This window comes from Rhipicephalus microplus, chromosome X (assembly GCF_043290135.1).
Source record: "Rhipicephalus microplus isolate Deutch F79 chromosome X, USDA_Rmic, whole genome shotgun sequence".
Lineage (NCBI taxonomy): Eukaryota > Metazoa > Arthropoda > Arachnida > Ixodida > Ixodidae > Rhipicephalus > Rhipicephalus microplus.
The window spans coordinates 244539508-244555621 of record NC_134710.1 but is presented as its reverse complement, the minus strand read 5'-3'; the positions used below and the strand labels follow the sequence as shown (position 1 = coordinate 244555621).

At 44.6% G+C, this 16114-nt stretch overlaps 19 non-coding genes across 19 annotated transcripts; all 19 read left to right on the top strand.

Annotated features, from left to right (window-relative positions):
• Positions 1 to 1328: 1328 nt before the first annotated feature.
• On the top strand, positions 1329 to 1412 carry TRNAL-CAG (transfer RNA leucine (anticodon CAG)). Its single transcript has one exon. It is a non-coding gene; the product is annotated as a tRNA-Leu (tRNA).
• A 1482-nt stretch (positions 1413 to 2894) lies between these two features.
• On the top strand, positions 2895 to 2978 carry TRNAL-CAG (transfer RNA leucine (anticodon CAG)). Its single transcript has one exon. It is a non-coding gene; the product is annotated as a tRNA-Leu (tRNA).
• Positions 2979 to 3285: 307 nt separating this feature from the next.
• Positions 3286 to 3369, top strand: TRNAL-CAG (transfer RNA leucine (anticodon CAG)). Its single transcript has one exon. It is a non-coding gene; the product is annotated as a tRNA-Leu (tRNA).
• A 308-nt stretch (positions 3370 to 3677) lies between these two features.
• TRNAL-CAG (transfer RNA leucine (anticodon CAG)) lies at positions 3678 to 3761 on the top strand. Its single transcript has one exon. It is a non-coding gene; the product is annotated as a tRNA-Leu (tRNA).
• Positions 3762 to 4851: 1090 nt separating this feature from the next.
• TRNAL-CAG (transfer RNA leucine (anticodon CAG)) lies at positions 4852 to 4935 on the top strand. Its single transcript has one exon. It is a non-coding gene; the product is annotated as a tRNA-Leu (tRNA).
• Positions 4936 to 5635: 700 nt separating this feature from the next.
• TRNAL-CAG (transfer RNA leucine (anticodon CAG)) lies at positions 5636 to 5719 on the top strand. The gene has a single exon. It is a non-coding gene; the product is annotated as a tRNA-Leu (tRNA).
• Positions 5720 to 7203: 1484 nt separating this feature from the next.
• Positions 7204 to 7287, top strand: TRNAL-CAG (transfer RNA leucine (anticodon CAG)). The gene has a single exon. It is a non-coding gene; the product is annotated as a tRNA-Leu (tRNA).
• Positions 7288 to 7988: 701 nt separating this feature from the next.
• TRNAL-CAG (transfer RNA leucine (anticodon CAG)) lies at positions 7989 to 8072 on the top strand. Its single transcript has one exon. It is a non-coding gene; the product is annotated as a tRNA-Leu (tRNA).
• A 1090-nt stretch (positions 8073 to 9162) lies between these two features.
• TRNAL-CAG (transfer RNA leucine (anticodon CAG)) lies at positions 9163 to 9246 on the top strand. Its single transcript has one exon. It is a non-coding gene; the product is annotated as a tRNA-Leu (tRNA).
• Positions 9247 to 9553: 307 nt separating this feature from the next.
• Positions 9554 to 9637, top strand: TRNAL-CAG (transfer RNA leucine (anticodon CAG)). Its single transcript has one exon. It is a non-coding gene; the product is annotated as a tRNA-Leu (tRNA).
• Positions 9638 to 9945: 308 nt separating this feature from the next.
• Positions 9946 to 10029, top strand: TRNAL-CAG (transfer RNA leucine (anticodon CAG)). Its single transcript has one exon. It is a non-coding gene; the product is annotated as a tRNA-Leu (tRNA).
• Positions 10030 to 11118: 1089 nt separating this feature from the next.
• TRNAL-CAG (transfer RNA leucine (anticodon CAG)) lies at positions 11119 to 11202 on the top strand. The gene has a single exon. It is a non-coding gene; the product is annotated as a tRNA-Leu (tRNA).
• Positions 11203 to 11509: 307 nt separating this feature from the next.
• TRNAL-CAG (transfer RNA leucine (anticodon CAG)) lies at positions 11510 to 11593 on the top strand. Its single transcript has one exon. It is a non-coding gene; the product is annotated as a tRNA-Leu (tRNA).
• A 1090-nt stretch (positions 11594 to 12683) lies between these two features.
• TRNAL-CAG (transfer RNA leucine (anticodon CAG)) lies at positions 12684 to 12767 on the top strand. The gene has a single exon. It is a non-coding gene; the product is annotated as a tRNA-Leu (tRNA).
• Positions 12768 to 13074: 307 nt separating this feature from the next.
• On the top strand, positions 13075 to 13158 carry TRNAL-CAG (transfer RNA leucine (anticodon CAG)). The gene has a single exon. It is a non-coding gene; the product is annotated as a tRNA-Leu (tRNA).
• Positions 13159 to 13466: 308 nt separating this feature from the next.
• TRNAL-CAG (transfer RNA leucine (anticodon CAG)) lies at positions 13467 to 13550 on the top strand. The gene has a single exon. It is a non-coding gene; the product is annotated as a tRNA-Leu (tRNA).
• A 701-nt stretch (positions 13551 to 14251) lies between these two features.
• On the top strand, positions 14252 to 14335 carry TRNAL-CAG (transfer RNA leucine (anticodon CAG)). Its single transcript has one exon. It is a non-coding gene; the product is annotated as a tRNA-Leu (tRNA).
• A 1089-nt stretch (positions 14336 to 15424) lies between these two features.
• Positions 15425 to 15508, top strand: TRNAL-CAG (transfer RNA leucine (anticodon CAG)). The gene has a single exon. It is a non-coding gene; the product is annotated as a tRNA-Leu (tRNA).
• Positions 15509 to 15816: 308 nt separating this feature from the next.
• TRNAL-CAG (transfer RNA leucine (anticodon CAG)) lies at positions 15817 to 15902 on the top strand. Its single transcript has one exon. It is a non-coding gene; the product is annotated as a tRNA-Leu (tRNA).
• The last annotated feature ends 212 nt before the right edge of the window (positions 15903 to 16114 follow it).

The following is a 16114-nucleotide window of genomic DNA, read 5'->3' as shown; positions in this document are numbered from 1 at the left end:
TTTTTTTCGCGACGAAAACTCTAGCGCGCTTGATAGGCCAGTTTTGAAAATAGCCTTGTGATGTAATTTACTGCTTCTATCGCGTGCAATACCTGTTCTTTTTTAAATAGCTTTAGTCATATGTTTTATTTCTCGACAACAGCAGCCAAACCGCATGTCAGGATGGCCGAGCGGTCCAAGGCGCTGTGTTCAGGTCGCCGTCCTGGATTCCGGGCGTGGGTTCGAATCCCAAATCTGGCACTTATGCTTTGCTTCAGCTGTGTGAGTAATGACTATTGTTTATTAGCTAGGTGGCTGGGCGTACCGGTACAGACATTTAGGAGTCATAATACAGATAAATGTGTATACCTATCGGCACAAAATTTCTTTTCCGCGGCGTTCATTACTTTCACTTTATTCGGGACGGAATCTCCAGTGCGGTTGATAGGCCACTTTTTAAAATAGCCTTGTGATGTCATTTACTGCTTCTATCGCGCGAAATACCTGTTCTTTGTTAAAAAGCTTTAGTCATATGTTTTATTTCTCGACAAAAGCAGCCAAACCGCATGTAAGAATGGCCGAGCGGTCCTAGGCGCTGCGTTCAGGTCGCAGTCCGGGCATCCGGCGTGGGTTCGATTCCCAAGTCTGGCACTTATGCTTTGCTTCCGCTGTGTGAGTAATGACTATTGTTTGTTAGCTAGGTGGCTGGGCGTACCGGTACAGACATTTAAGAGTCATAATACAGAAAAATGTGAATACCTATCGGCACAAAACGTTTTTCCTAAACGTTCATTACTTTCACTTTTTTTCGCGACGAAAATTCCAGCGCGCTTGATAGGCCACTTTTGAAAATAGCCATGTGATGTCAATTACTCCTTCTATCGCGCGCAATACCTGTTCTTTTTTTAAATAAACTTCAGTCTTGTTTTATTTCTCGACAAAAGCAGCCGAACTGCATGTCAGGATGGCCGAGCGGTCCACGGCGCTGCGTTCAGGTCGCAGTCCGGGCATCCGGGCGTGGGTTCGATTCCCAATTCTAGCACTTATGCTTTGCTTCCGCTGTGTGAGTAATGACAATTGTTTTTTAGCTAGGTGGCTGGGCGTACCGGTACAGACATTTAAGAGTCATAATACAGAAAAATGTGAATACCTATCGGCACAAAACATTTTTCCAAAACGTTCATTACTTTCACTTTTTTTCGCGACGAAAATTCCAGCGCGCTTGATAGGCCACTTTTGAAAATAGCCATGTGATGTCAATTACTCCTTCTATCGCGCGCAATACCTGTTCTTTTTTTAAATAAACTTCAGTCTTGTTTTATTTCTCGACAAAAGCAGCCGAACTGCATGTCAGGATGGCCGAGCGGTCCACGGCGCTGCGTTCAGGTCGCAGTCCGGTCTTCCGGGCGTGGGTTCAAATCCCACTTCTGACACCTATGTTTTGCGTCAGCTGTGTGAGTAATGACTATTGTTTATTAGCTAGGTGGCTTGGCGTACCGGTACAGACATTTAGGAGTCATAATACAGATAAATGTGTATTCCTATCGGCACAAAATTTTTTTTTCCACAGCGTTCATCACTTTCACTTTTTTTCGCGACAAAAACTCCAGCGCGCTTGATAGGCCACTTTTGAAAAGAGCCATGTGATGGCATTTACTCTTTCTATCGCGCGCAATACCTGTTCTTTTTTAAATAAACTTCAGTCATGTTTTATTTCTCGACAAAAGCAGCCGAACTGCATGTCAGGATGGCGGAGCGGTCCGCGGCGCTGCGTTCAGGTCGCAGTCCGGTCTTCCGGGCGTGGGTTCGAAACCCACTTCTGACACCTATGTTTTGCATCAGCTGTGTGAGTAATGACTATTGTTTATTAGCTAGGTGGCTGGGCGTAACGGTACAGACATTTAGGAGTCATAATACAGATAAATGTGAATACCTATCGGCACAAAAATTCTTTTCCACAGCGTTCATTACTTTCACTTTTTTTCGCGACGAAAACTCCAGCGCGCTTGATAGGCCAGTTTTGAATATAGCCTTGTGATGTCATTTACAGCTTCTATCGCGTGCAATTCCTGTTCTTTTTTAAATAGCTTTAGTCATATGTTTTATTTCTCGACAACAGCAGCCAAACCGCATGTCAGGTTGGCCGGGCGGTCCAAGGCGCTGTGTTCAGGTCGCAGTCCTGGATTCCGGGCGTGGGTTCGAATCCCAATTCTGGAACTTATGCTTTGCTTCAGCTGTGTGAAAATGACTATTGTTTATTAGCTAGGTGGCTGGGCGTACCGGTACAGACATTTAGGAGTCATAATACAGATAAATGTGTATACCTATCGGCACAAAATTTCTTTTCCGCGGCGTTCATTACTTTCACTTTTTTCGTGACGGAAACTCCAGTGCGGTTGATAGGCCACTTTTTAAAATAGCCTTGTGATGTCATTTACTGCTTCTATCGCGCGCAATACCTGTTCTTTGTTAAATAGCTTTAGTCATATGTTTTATTTCTCGACAAAAGCAGCCAAACCGCATGTCAGAATGGCCGAGCCGTCCTAGGCGCTGCGTTCAGGTTGCAGTCCGGGCATCCGGGCGTGGGTTCGATTCCCAATTCTCGCACTTATGCTTTGCTTCCGCTGTGTGAGTAATGACTATTGTTTATTAGCTAGGTGGCTGGGCGTACCGGTACAGACATTTAAGAGTCATAATACAGAAAAATGTGAATACCTATCGGCACAAAACATTTTTCCAAAACGTTCATTACTTTCACTTTTTTTCGCGACGAAAATTCCAGCGTGCATGATAGGCCACTTTTGAAAATAGCCATGTGATGTCAATTACTCCTTCTATCGCGCGCAATACCTGTTCTTTTTTTTAAATAAACTTCAGTCTTGTTTTATTTCTCGACAAAAGCAGCCGAGCTGCATGTCAGGATGGCCGAGCGGTCCACGGCGCTGCGTTCAGGTCGCAGTCCAGTCTTCCGGGCGTGGGTTCGAATCCCACTTCTGACACCTATGTTTTGCGTCAGCTGTGTGAGTAATGACTATTGTTTATTAGCTAGGTGGCTGGGCGTACCGGTACAGACATTTAGGAGTCATAATACAGATAAATGTGTATACCTATCGGCACAAAATTTCTTTTCTGCGGCGTTCATTACTTTCACATTTTTCGTGACGGAAACTCCAGTGCGGTTGATAGGCCACTTTTTAAAATAGCCTTGTGATGTCATTTACTGCTTCTATCGCGCGCAATACCTGTTCTTTTTTGAATAGCTTTAGTCATATGTTTTATTTCTCGACAAAAGCAGCTAAACCGCATGTCAGAATGGCCGAGCGGTTCTAGGCGCTGCGTTCAGGTCGCAGTCCGGGCATCCGGGCGTGGGTTCGAATCCCACTTCTGACACCTACGTTTTGCTTCAGCTGTGTGAGTAATGACTATTGTTTATTAGCTAGGTGGCTGGGCGTACCGGTACAGACATTCAGGAGTCATAATACAGATAAATGTGTATACCTATCGGCACAAAAATTCTTTTCCACAGCGTTCATTACTTTCACTTTTTTTCGCGACGAAAACTCCAGCGCGCTTGATAGGCCAGTTTTGAAAATAGCCCTGTGATGGCATTTACTCTTTCTATCGTGCGCAATACCTGTTCTTTTTTTAAATAAACTTCAGTCATGTTTTATTTCTCGACAAATGCAGCCTAACTGCATGTCAGGATGGCGGAGCGGTCCACGGCGCTGCGTTCAGGTCGCAGTCCGGTCTTCCGGGCGTGGGTTCGAAACCCACTTCTGACACCTAGGTTTTGCATCAGCTGTGTGAGTAATGACTATTTTTTATTAGCTAGGTGGCTGGGCGTACCGGTACAGACATTTAGGAGTCATAATACAGATAAATGTGAATATCTATCGGCACAAAAATTCTTTTCCACAGCGTTCATTACTTTCACTTTTTTTCGCGACGAAAACTCCAGCGCGCTTGATAGGCCAGTTTTGAAAATAGCCATGTGATATCGATTACTCCTTCTATCGCGAGCAATACCTGTTCTTTTTTAAATAGCTTTAGTCATATGTTTTATTTCTCGACAACAGCAGCCAAACCGCATGTCAGGATGGCCGAGCGGTCCAAGGCGCTGTGTTCAGGTCGCCGTCCTGGATTCCGGGCGTGGGTTCGAATCCCAAATCTGGCACTTATGCTTTGCTTCAGCTGTGTGAGTAATGACTATTGTTTATTAGCTAGGTGGCTGGGCGTACCGGTACAGACATTTAGGAGTCATAATACAGATAAATGTGTATACCTATCGGCACAAAATTTCTTTTCCGCGGCGTTCATTACTTTCACTTTTTTCGTGACGGAATCTCCAGTGCGGTTGATAGGCCACTTTTTAAAATAGCCTTGTGATGTCATTTACTTCTTCTATCGCGCGAAATACCTGTTCTTTGTTAAAAAGCTTTAGTCATATGTTTTATTTCTCGACAAAAGCAGCCAAACCGCATGTAAGAATGGCCGAGCGGTCCTAGGCGCTGCGTTCAGGTCGCAGTCCGGGCATCCGGCGTGGGTTCGATTCCCAAGTCTGGCACTTATGCTTTGCTTCCGCTGTGTGAGTAATGACTATTGTTTATTAGCTAGGTGGCTGGGCGTACCGGTACAGACATTTAAGAGTCATAATACAGAAAAATGTGAATACCTATCGGCACAAAACATTTTTCCAAAACGTTCATTACTTTCACTTTTTTTCGCGACGAAAATTCCAGCGCGCTTGATAGGCCACTTTTGAAAATAGCCATGTGATGTCAATTACTCCTTCTATCGCGCGCAATACCTGTTCTTTTTTTTAAATAAACTTCAGTCTTGTTTTATTTCTCGACAAAAGCAGCCGAACTGCATGTCAGGATGGCCGAGCGGTCCACGGCGCTGCGTTCAGGTCGCAGTCCGGTCTTCCGGGCGTGGGTTCAAATCCCACTTCTGACACCTATGTTTTGCGTCAGCTGTGTGAGTAATGACTATTGTTTATTAGCTAGGTGGCTTGGCGTACCGGTACAGACATTTAGGAGTCATAATACAGATAAATGTGTATTCCTATCGGCACAAAATTTTTTTTTCCACAGCGTTCATTACTTTCACTTTTTTTCGCGACAAAAACTCCAGCGCGCTTGATAGGCCACTTTTGAAAAGAGCCATGTGATGGCATTTACTCTTTCTATCGCGCGCAATACCTGTTCTTTTTTAAATAAACTTCAGTCATGTTTTATTTCTCGACAAAAGCAGCCGAACTGCATGTCAGGATGGCGGAGCGGTCCGCGGCGCTGCGTTCAGGTCGCAGTCCGGTCTTCCGGGCGTGGGTTCGAAACCCACTTCTGACACCTATGTTTTGCATCAGCTGTGTGAGTAATGACTATTGTTTTTTAGCTAGGTGGCTGGGCGTACCGGTACAGACATTTAAGAGTCATAATACAGAAAAATGTGAATACCTATCGGCACAAAACATTTTTCCAAAACGTTCATTACTTTCACTTTTTTTCGCGACGAAAATTCCAGCGCGCTTGATAGGCCACTTTTGAAAATAGCCATGTGATGTCAATTACTCCTTCTATCGCGCGCAATACCTGTTCTTTTTTTTAAATAAACTTCAGTCTTGTTTTATTTCTCGACAAAAGCAGCCGAACTGCATGTCAGGATGGCCGAGCGGTCCACGGCGCTGCGTTCAGGTCGCAGTCCGGTCTTCCGGGCGTGGGTACAAATCCCACTTCTGACACCTATGTTTTGCGTCAGCTGTGTGAGTAATGACTATTGTTTATTAGCTAGGTGGCTTGGCGTACCGGTACAGACATTTAGGAGTCATAATACAGATAAATGTCTATTCCTATCGGCACAAAATTTTTTTTTTTCCACAGCGTTCATTACTTTCACTTTTTTTCGCGACAAAAACTCCAGCGCGCTTGATAGGCCACTTTTGAAAAGAGCCATGTGATGGCATTTACTCTTTCTATCGCGCGCAATACCTGTTCTTTTTTAAATAAACTTCAGTCATGTTTTATTTCTCGACAAAAGCAGCCGAACTGCATGTCAGGATGGCGGAGCGGTCCGCGGCGCTGCGTTCAGGTCGCAGTCCGGTCTTCCGGGCGTGGGTTCGAAACCCACTTCTGACACCTATGTTTTGCATCAGCTGTGTGAGTAATGACTATTGTTTATTAGCTAGGTGGCTGGGCGTAACGGTACAGACATTTAGGAGTCATAATACAGATAAATGTGAATACCTATCGGCACAAAAATTCTTTTCCACAGCGTTCATTACTTTCACTTTTTTTCGCGACGAAAACTCCAGCGCGCTTGATAGGCCAGTTTTGAATATAGCCTTGTGATGTCATTTACAGCTTCTATCGCGTGCAATTCCTGTTCTTTTTTAAATAGCTTTAGTCATATGTTTTATTTCTCGACAACAGCAGCCAAACCGCATGTCAGGATGGCCGGGCGGTCCAAGGCGCTGTGTTCAGGTCGCAGTCCTGGATTCCGGGCGTGGGTTCGAATCCTAATTCTGGAACTTATGCTTTGCTTCAGCTGTGTGAAAATGACTATTGTTTATTAGCTAGGTGGCTGGGCGTACCGGTACAGACATTTAGGAGTCATAATACAGATAAATGTGTATACCTATCGGCACAAAATTTCTTTTCCGCGGCGTTCATTACTTTCACTTTTTTCGTGACGGAAACTCCAGTGCGGTTGATAGGCCACTTTTTAAAATAGCCATGTGATGTCAATTACTCCTTCTATCGCGCGCAATACCTGTTCTTTTTTTTAAATAAACTTCAGTCTTGTTTTATTTCTCGACAAAAGCAGCCAAACCGCATGTAAGAAAGGCCGAGCGGTCCTAGGCGCTGCGTTCAGGTCGCAGTCCGGGCATCCGGCGTGGGTTCGATTCCCAAGTCTGGCACTTATGCTTTGCTTCCGCTGTGTGAGTAATGACTATTGTTTATTAGCTAGGTGGCTGGGCGTACCGGTACAGACATTTAAGAGTCATAATACAGAAAAATGTGAATACCTATCGGCACAAAACATTTTTCCAAAACGTTCATTACTTTCACTTTTTTTCGCGACGAAAATTCCAGCGCGCTTGATAGGCCACTTTTGAAAATAGCCATGTGATGTCAATTACTCCTTCTATCGCGCGCAATACCTGTTCTTTTTTTTAAATAAACTTCAGTCTTGTTTTATTTCTCGACAAAAGCAGCCGAACTGCATGTCAGGATGGCCGAGCGGTCCACGGCGCTGCGTTCAGGTCGCAGTCCGGTCTTCCGGGCGTGGGTTCAAATCCCACTTCTGACACCTATGTTTTGCGTCAGCTGTGTGAGTAATGACTATTGTTTATTAGCTAGGTGGCTTGGCGTACCGGTACAGACATTTAGGAGTCATAATACAGATAAATGTGTATTCCTATCGGCACAAAATTTTTTTTTTCCACAGCGTTCATTACTTTCACTTTTTTTCGCGACAAAAACTCCAGCGCGCTTGATAGGCCACTTTTGAAAAGAGCCATGTGATGGCATTTACTCTTTCTATCGCGCGCAATACCTGTTCTTTTTTAAATAAACTTCAGTCATGTTTTATTTCTCGACAAATGCAGCCGATCTGCATGTCAGGATGGCGGAGCGGTCCGCGGCGCTGCGTTCAGGTCGCAGTCCGGTCTTCCGGGCGTGGGTTCGAAACCCACTTCTGACACCTATGTTTTGCATCAGCTGTGTGAGTAATGACTATTGTTTTTTAGCTAGGTGGCTGGGCGTACCGGTACAGACATTTAAGAGTCATAATACAGAAAAATGTGAATACCTATCGGCACAAAACATTTTTCCAAAACGTTCATTACTTTCACTTTTTTTCGCGACGAAAATTCCAGCGCGCTTGATAGGCCACTTTTGAAAATAGCCATGTGATGTCAATTACTCCTTCTATCGCGCGCAATACCTGTTATTTTTTTTAAATAAACTTCAGTCTTGTTTTATTTCTCGACAAAAGCAGCCGAACTGCATGTCAGGATGGCCGAGCGGTCCACGGCGCTGCGTTCAGGTCGCAGTCCGGTCTTCCGGGCGTGGGTTCAAATCCCACTTCTGACACCTATGTTTTGCGTCAGCTGTGTGAGTAATGACTATTGTTTATTAGCTAGGTGGCTTGGCGTACCGGTACAGACATTTAGGAGTCATAATACAGATAAATGTGTATTCCTATCGGCACAAAATTTTTTTTTCCACAGCGTTCATTACTTTCACTTTTTTTCGCGACAAAAACTCCAGCGCGCTTGATAGGCCACTTTTGAAAAGAGCCATGTGATGGCATTTACTCTTTCTATCGCGCGCAATACCTGTTCTTTTTTAAATAAACTTCAGTCATGTTTTATTTCTCGACAAAAGCAGCCGAACTGCATGTCAGGATGGCGGAGTGGTCCGCGGCGCTGTGTTCAGGTCGCAGTCCGGTCTTCCGGGCGTGGGTTCGAAACCCACTTCTGACACCTATGTTTTGCATCAGCTGTGTGAGTAATGACTATTGTTTATTAGCTAGGTGGCTGGGCGTAACGGTACAGACATTTAGGAGTCATAATACAGATAAATGTGAATACCTATCGGCACAAAAATTCTTTTCCACAGCGTTCATTACTTTCACTTTTTTTCGCGACGAAAACTCCAGCGCGCTTGATAGGCCAGTTTTGAATATAGCCTTGTGATGTCATTTACAGCTTCTATCGCGTGCAATTCCTGTTCTTTTTTAAATAGCTTTAGTCATATGTTTTATTTCTCGACAACAGCAGCCAAACCGCATGTCAGGATGGCCGGGCGGTCCAAGGCGCTGTGTTCAGGTCGCAGTCCTGGATTCCGGGCGTGGGTTCGAATCCTAATTCTGGAACTTATGCTTTGCTTCAGCTGTGTGAAAATGACTATTGTTTATTAGTTAGGTGGCTGGGCGTACCGGTACAGACATTTAGGAGTCATAATACAGATAAATGTGTATACCTATCGGCACAAAATTTCTTTTCCGCGGCGTTCATTACTTTCACTTTTTTCGTGACGGAAACTCCAGTGCGGTTGATAGGCCACTTTTTAAAATAGCCATGTGATGTCAATTACTCCTTCTATCGCGCGCAATACCTGTTCTTTTTTTAAATAAACTTCAGTCTTGTTTTATTTCTCGACAAAAGCAGCCGAGCTGCATGTCAGGATGGCCGAGCGGTCCACGGCGCTGCGTTCAGGTCGCAGTCCAGTCTTGCGGGCGTGGGTTCGAATCCCACTTCTGACACCTATGTTTTGCGTCAGCTGTGTGAGTAATGACTATTGTTTATTAGCTAGGTGGCTGGGCGTACCGGTACAGACATTTAGGAGTCATAATACAGATAAATGTGTATACCTATCGGCACAAAATTTCTTTTCTGCGGCGTTCATTACTTTCACATTTTTCGTGACGGAAACTCCAGTGCGGTTGATAGGCCACTTTTTAAAATAGCCTTGTGATGTCATTTACTGCTTCTATCGCGCGAAATACCTGTTCTTTGTTAAAAAGCTTTAGTCATATGTTTTATTTCTCGACAAAAGCAGCCAAACCGCATGTCAGAATGGCCAAGCGGTTCTAGGCGCTGCGTTCAGGTCGCAGTCCGGGCATCCGGGCGTGGGTTCGAATCCCACTTCTGACACCTACGTTTTGCTTCAGCTGTGTGAGTAATGACTATTGTTTATTAGCTAGGTGGCTGGGCGTACCGGTACAGACATTAAGGAGTCATAATACAGATAAATGTGTATACCTATCGGCACAAAAATTCTTTTCCACAGCGTTCATTACTTTCACTTTTTTTCGCGACGAAAACTCCAGCGCGCTTGATAGGCCAGTTTTGAAAATAGCCCTGTGATGGCATTTACTCTTTCTATCGCGCGCAATACCTGTTCTTTTTTTAAATAAACTTCAGTCATGTTTTATTTCTCGACAAATGCAGCCTAACTGCATGTCAGGATGGCGGAGCGGTCCACGGCGCTGCGTTCAGGTCGCAGTCCGGTCTTCCGGGCGTGGGTTCGAAACCCACTTCTGACACCTAGGTTTTGCATCAGCTGTGTGAGTAATGACTATTTTTTATTAGCTAGGTGGCTGGGCGTACCGGTACAGACATTTAGGAGTCATAATACAGATAAATGTGAATATCTATCGGCACAAAAATTCTTTTCCACAGCGTTCATTACTTTCACTTTTTTTCGCGACGAAAACTCCAGCGCGCTTGATAGGCCAGTTTTGAAAATAGCCATGTGATATCGATTACTCCTTCTATCGCGAGCAATACCTGTTCTTTTTTAAATAGCTTTAGTCATATGTTTTATTTCTCGACAACAGCAGCCAAACCGCATGTCAGGATGGCCGAGCGGTCCAAGGCGCTGTGTTCAGGTCGCCGTCCTGGATTCCGGGCGTGGGTTCGAATCCCAAATCTGGCACTTATGCTTTGCTTCAGCTGTGTGAGTAATGACTATTGTTTATTAGCTAGGTGGCTGGGCGTACCGGTACAGACATTTAGGAGTCATAATACAGATAAATGTGTATACCTATCGGCACAAAATTCCTTTTCCGCGGCGTTCATTACTTTCACTTTTTTCGTGACGGAATCTCCAGTGCGGTTGATAGGCCACTTTTTAAAATAGCCTTGTGATGTCATTTACTGCTTCTATCGCGCGAAATACCTGTTCTTTGTTAAAAAGCTTTAGTCATATGTTTTATTTCTCGACAAAAGCAGCCAAACCGCATGTAAGAATGGCCGAGCGGTCCTAGGCGCTGCGTTCAGGTCGCAGTCCGGGCATCCGGCGTGGGTTCGATTCCCAAGTCTGGCACTTATGCTTTGCTTCCGCTGTGTGAGTAATGACTATTGTTTATTAGCTAGGTGGCTGGGCGTACCGGTACAGACATTTAAGAGTCATAATACAGAAAAATGTGAATACCTATCGGCACAAAACGTTTTTCCTAAACGTTCATTACTTTCACTTTTTTTCGCGACGAAAATTCCAGCGCGCTTGATAGGCCACTTTTGAAAATAGCCATGTGATGTCAATTACTCCTTCTATCGCGCGCAATACCTGTTCTTTTTTTAAATAAACTTCAGTCTTGTTTTATTTCTCGACAAAAGCAGCCGAACTGCATGTCAGGATGGCCGAGCGGTCCACGGCGCTGCGTTCAGGTCGCAGTCCGGGCATCCGGGCGTGGGTTCGATTCCCAATTCTGGCACTTATGCTTTGCTTCCGCTGTGTGAGTAATGACTATTGTTTTTTAGCTAGGTGGCTGGGCGTACCGGTACAGACATTTAAGAGTCATAATACAGAAAAATGTGAATACCTATCGGCACAAAACATTTTTCCAAAACGTTCATTACTTTCACTTTTTTTCGCGACGAAAATTCCAGCGCGCTTGATAGGCCACTTTTGAAAATAGCCATGTGATGTCAATTACTCCTTCTATCGCGCGCAATACCTGTTCTTTTTTTAAATAAACTTCAGTCTTGTTTTATTTCTCGACAAAAGCAGCCGAACTGCAAGTCAGGATATCCGAGCGGTCCACGGCGCTGCGTTCAGGTCGCAGTCCGGTCTTCCGGGCGTGGGTTCAAATCCCACTTCTGACACCTATGTTTTGCGTCAGCTGTGTGAGTAATGACTATTGTTTATTAGCTAGGTGGCTTGGCGTACCGGTACAGACATTTAGGAGTCATAATACAGATAAATGTGTATTCCTATCGGCACAAAATTTTTTTTCCACAGCGTTCATTACTTTCACTTTTTTTCGCGACAAAAACTCCAGCGCGCTTGATAGGCCACTTTTGAAAAGAGCCATGTGATGGCATTTACTCTTTCTATCGCGCGCAATACCTGTTCTTTTTTAAATAAACTTCAGTCATGTTTTATTTCTCGACAAAAGCAGCCGAACTGCATGTCAGGATGGCGGAGCGGTCCGCGGCACTGCGTTCAGGTCGCAGTCCGGTCTTCCGGGCGTGGGTTCGAAACCCACTTCTGACACCTATGTTTTGCATCAGCTGTGTGAGTAATGACTATTGTTTATTAGCTAGGTGGCTGGGCGTAACGGTACAGACATTTAGGAGTCATAATACAGATAAATGTGAATACCTATCGGCACAAAAATTCTTTTCCACAGCGTTCATTACTTTCACTTTTTTTCGCGACGAAAACTCCAGCGCGCTTGATAGGCCAGTTTTGAATATAGCCTTGTGATGTCATTTACAGCTTCTATCGCGTGCAATTCCTGTTCTTTTTTAAATAGCTTTAGTCATATGTTTTATTTCTCGACAACAGCAGCCAAACCGCATGTCAGGATGGCCGGGCGGTCCAAGGCGCTGTGTTCAGGTCGCAGTCCTGGATTCCGGGCGTGGGTTCGAATCCCAATTCTGGAACTTATGCTTTGCTTCAGCTGTGTGAAAATGACTATTGTTTATTAGCTAGGTGGCTGGGCGTACCGGTACAGACATTTAGGAGTCATAATACAGATAAATGTGTATACCTATCGGCACAAAATTTCTTTTCCGCGGCGTTCATTACTTTCACTTTTTTCGTGACGGAAACTCCAGTGCGGTTGATAGGCCACTTTTTAAAATAGCCATGTGATGTCAATTACTCCTTCTATCGCGCGCAATACCTGTTCTTTTTTTTAAATAAACTTCAGTCTTGTTTTATTTCTCGACAAAAGCAGCCGAGCTGCATGTCAGGATGGCCGAGCGGTCCACGGCGCTGCGTTCAGGTCGCAGTCCAGTCTTCCGGGCGTGGGTTCGAATCCCACTTCTGACACCTATGTTTTGCGTCAGCTGTGTGAGTAATGACTATTGTTTATTAGCTAGGTGGCTGGGCGTACCGGTACAGACATTTATGAGTCATAATACAAATAAATGTGTATACCTATCGGCACAAAATTTCTTTTCTGCGGCGTTCATTACTTTCACATTTTTCGTGACGGAAACTCCAGTGCGGTTGATAGGCCACTTTTTAAAATAGCCTTGTGATGTCATTTACTGCTTCTATCGCGCGCAATACCTGTTCTTTTTTGAATAGCTTTAGTCATATGTTTTATTTCTCGACAAAAGCAGCCAAACCGCATGTCAGAATGGCCGAGCGGTTCTAGGCGCTGCGTTCAGGTCGCAGTCCGGGCATCCGGGCGTGGGTTCGAATCCCACTTCTGACACCTACGTTTTGCTTCAGCTGTGTGAGTAATGACTATTGTTTATTAGCTAGGTGGCTGGGCGTACCGGTACAGACATTCAGGAGTCATAATACAGATAAATGTGTATACCTATCGGCACAAAAATTCTTTTCCACAGCGTTCATTACTTTCACTTTTTTTCGCGACGAAAACTCCAGCGCGCTTGATAGGCCAGTTTTGAAAATAGCCCTGTGATGGCATTTACTCTTTCTATCGCGCGCAATACCTGTTCTTTTTTTAAATAAACTTCAGTCATGTTTTATTTCTCGACAAATGCAGCCTAACTGCATGTCAGGATGGCGGAGCGGTCCACGGCGCTGCGTTCAGGTCGCAGTCCGGTCTTCCGGGCGTGGGTTCGAAACCCACTTCTGACACCTAGGTTTTGCATCAGCTGTGTGAGTAATGACTATTTTTTATTAGCTAGGTGGCTGGGCGTACCGGTACAGACATTTAGGAGTCATAATACAGATAAATGTGAATATCTATCGGCACAAAAATTCTTTTCCACAGCGTTCATTACTTTCACTTTTTTTCGCGACGAAAACTCCAGCGCGCTTGATAGGCCAGTTTTGAAAATAGCCATGTGATATCGATTACTCCTTCTATCGCGAGCAATACCTGTTCTTTTTTTAAATAAACTTTAGTCATAAGTTTTATTTCTCGACAAAAGTAGCCAAACCGCATGTCAGGATGGCCGGGCGGTCCAAAGCGCTGCGTTCAGGTCGCAGTCCGGGCATCCGGGCGTGGGTTCGAATCCCAACTCTGGCACTTTTGCTTTGCATCCGCGGTGTGACTAATGACCATTGTTTATTAGCTAGGTTGCTGGGCGTACCGGTACAGACATTTAGGAGTCATTATACAGACAAATGTGAATACCTATCGGCACAAAATTTTTTTCCACAGCGTTCATCACTTTCACTTTTTTTCGCGACCAAAACTCCAGCGCGCTTGATAGGCCACTTTTGAAAAGAGCCATGTGATGGCATTTACTCTTTCTATCGCGCGCAATACCTGTTCTTTTTTTAAATAAACTTCAGTCATGTTTTATTTCTCGACAAATGCAGCCGAACTGCATGTCAGGATGGCGGAGCGGTCCACGGCGCTGCGTTCAGGTCGCAGTCCGGTCTTCCGGGCGTGGGTTCGAAACCCACTTCTGACACCTAGGTTTTGCATCAGCTGTGTGAGTAATGACTATTGTTTATTAGCTAGGTGGCTGGGCGTACCGGTACAGACATTTAGGAGTCATAATACAGATAAATGTGAATACCTATCGGCACAAAAATTCTTTTCCACAGCGTTCATTACTTTCACTTTTTTTCGCGACGAAAACTCTAGCGCGCTTGATAGGCCACTTTTGAAAATTGCCTTGTGATGTAATTTACTGCTTCTATCGCGTGCAATACCTGTTCTTTTTTAAATAGCTTTAGTCATATAATTTATTTCTCGACAACAGCAGCCAAACCGCATGTCAGGATGGCCGAGCGGTACAAGGCGCTGTGTTCAGGTCGCCGTCCTGGATTCCGGGCGTGGGTTCGAATCCCAAATCTGGCACTTATGCTTTGCTTCAGCTGTGTGAGTAATGACTATTGTTTATTAGCTAGGTGGCTGGGCGTACCGGCACAGACATTTAGGAGTCATAATACAGATAAATGTGTATACCTATCGGCACAAAATTTCTTTTCCGCGGCGTTCATTACTTTCACTTTTTTCGTGACAGAATCTCCAGTGCGGTTGATAGGCCACTTTTTAAAATAGCCTTGTGATGTCATTTACTGCTTCTATCGCGCGCAATACCTGTTCTTTGTTAAATAGCTTTAGTCATATGTTTTATTTCTCGACAAAAGCAGCCAAACCGCATGTAAGAATGGCCGAGCGGTCCTAGGCGCTGCGTTCAGGTCGCAGTCCGGGCATCCGGCGTGGGTTCGATTCCCAATTCTGGCACTTATGCTTTGCTTCCGCTGTGTGAGTAATGACTATTGTTTATTAGCTAGGTGGCTGGGCATACCGGTACAGACATTTAAGAGTCATAATACAGAAAAATGTGAATACCTATCGGCACAAAACGTTTTTCCAAAACGTTCATTACTTTCACTTTTTTTCGCGACGAAAATTCCAGCGCGCTTGATAGGCCACTTTTGAAAATAGCCATGTGATGTCAATTACTCCTTCTATCGCGCGCAATACCTGTTCTTTTTTTAAATAAACTTCAGTCTTGTTTTATTTCTCGACAAAAGCAGCCGAACTGCATGTCAGGATGGCCGAGCGGTCCACGGCGCTGCGTTCAGGTCGCAGTCCGGGCATCCGGGCGTGGGTTCGAATCCCACTTCTGACACCTATGTTTTGCTTCAGCTGTGTGAGTAATGACTATTGTTTATTAGCTAGGTGGCTGGGCGTACCGGTACAGACATTTAGGAGTCATAATACAGAGAAATGTGAATACCTATCAGCACAAAAATTCTTTTCCACAGCGTTCATTACTTTCACTTTTTTTCGCGACGAAAACTCCAGCGCGCTTGATAGGCCAGTTTTGAAAATAGCCTTGTGATGTCATTTACTGCTTCTATCGCGCGCAATACCTGTTCTTTTTTAAATAGCTTTAGTCATATGTTTTATTTCTCGACAAAAGCAGCCAAACCGCATGTCTGGATGGCCGAGCGGTCCAAGGCGCTGCGTTCAGGTCGCAGTCCGGGCATCCGGGCGTGGGTTCGAATCCCAATTCTGGCACTTATGCTTTGCTTCAGCTGTGTGAGTAATGACTATTGTTTATTAGCTAGGTGGCTGGGCGTACCGGTACAGACATTTAGGAGTCATAATACAGATAAATGTGAATACCTATCGGCACAAAAATTCTTTTCCACAGCGTTCATTACTTTCACTTTTTTTCGCGACGAAAACTCCTGCGCACTTTATAGGCCAGTTTTGAAAATAGCCCTGTGAT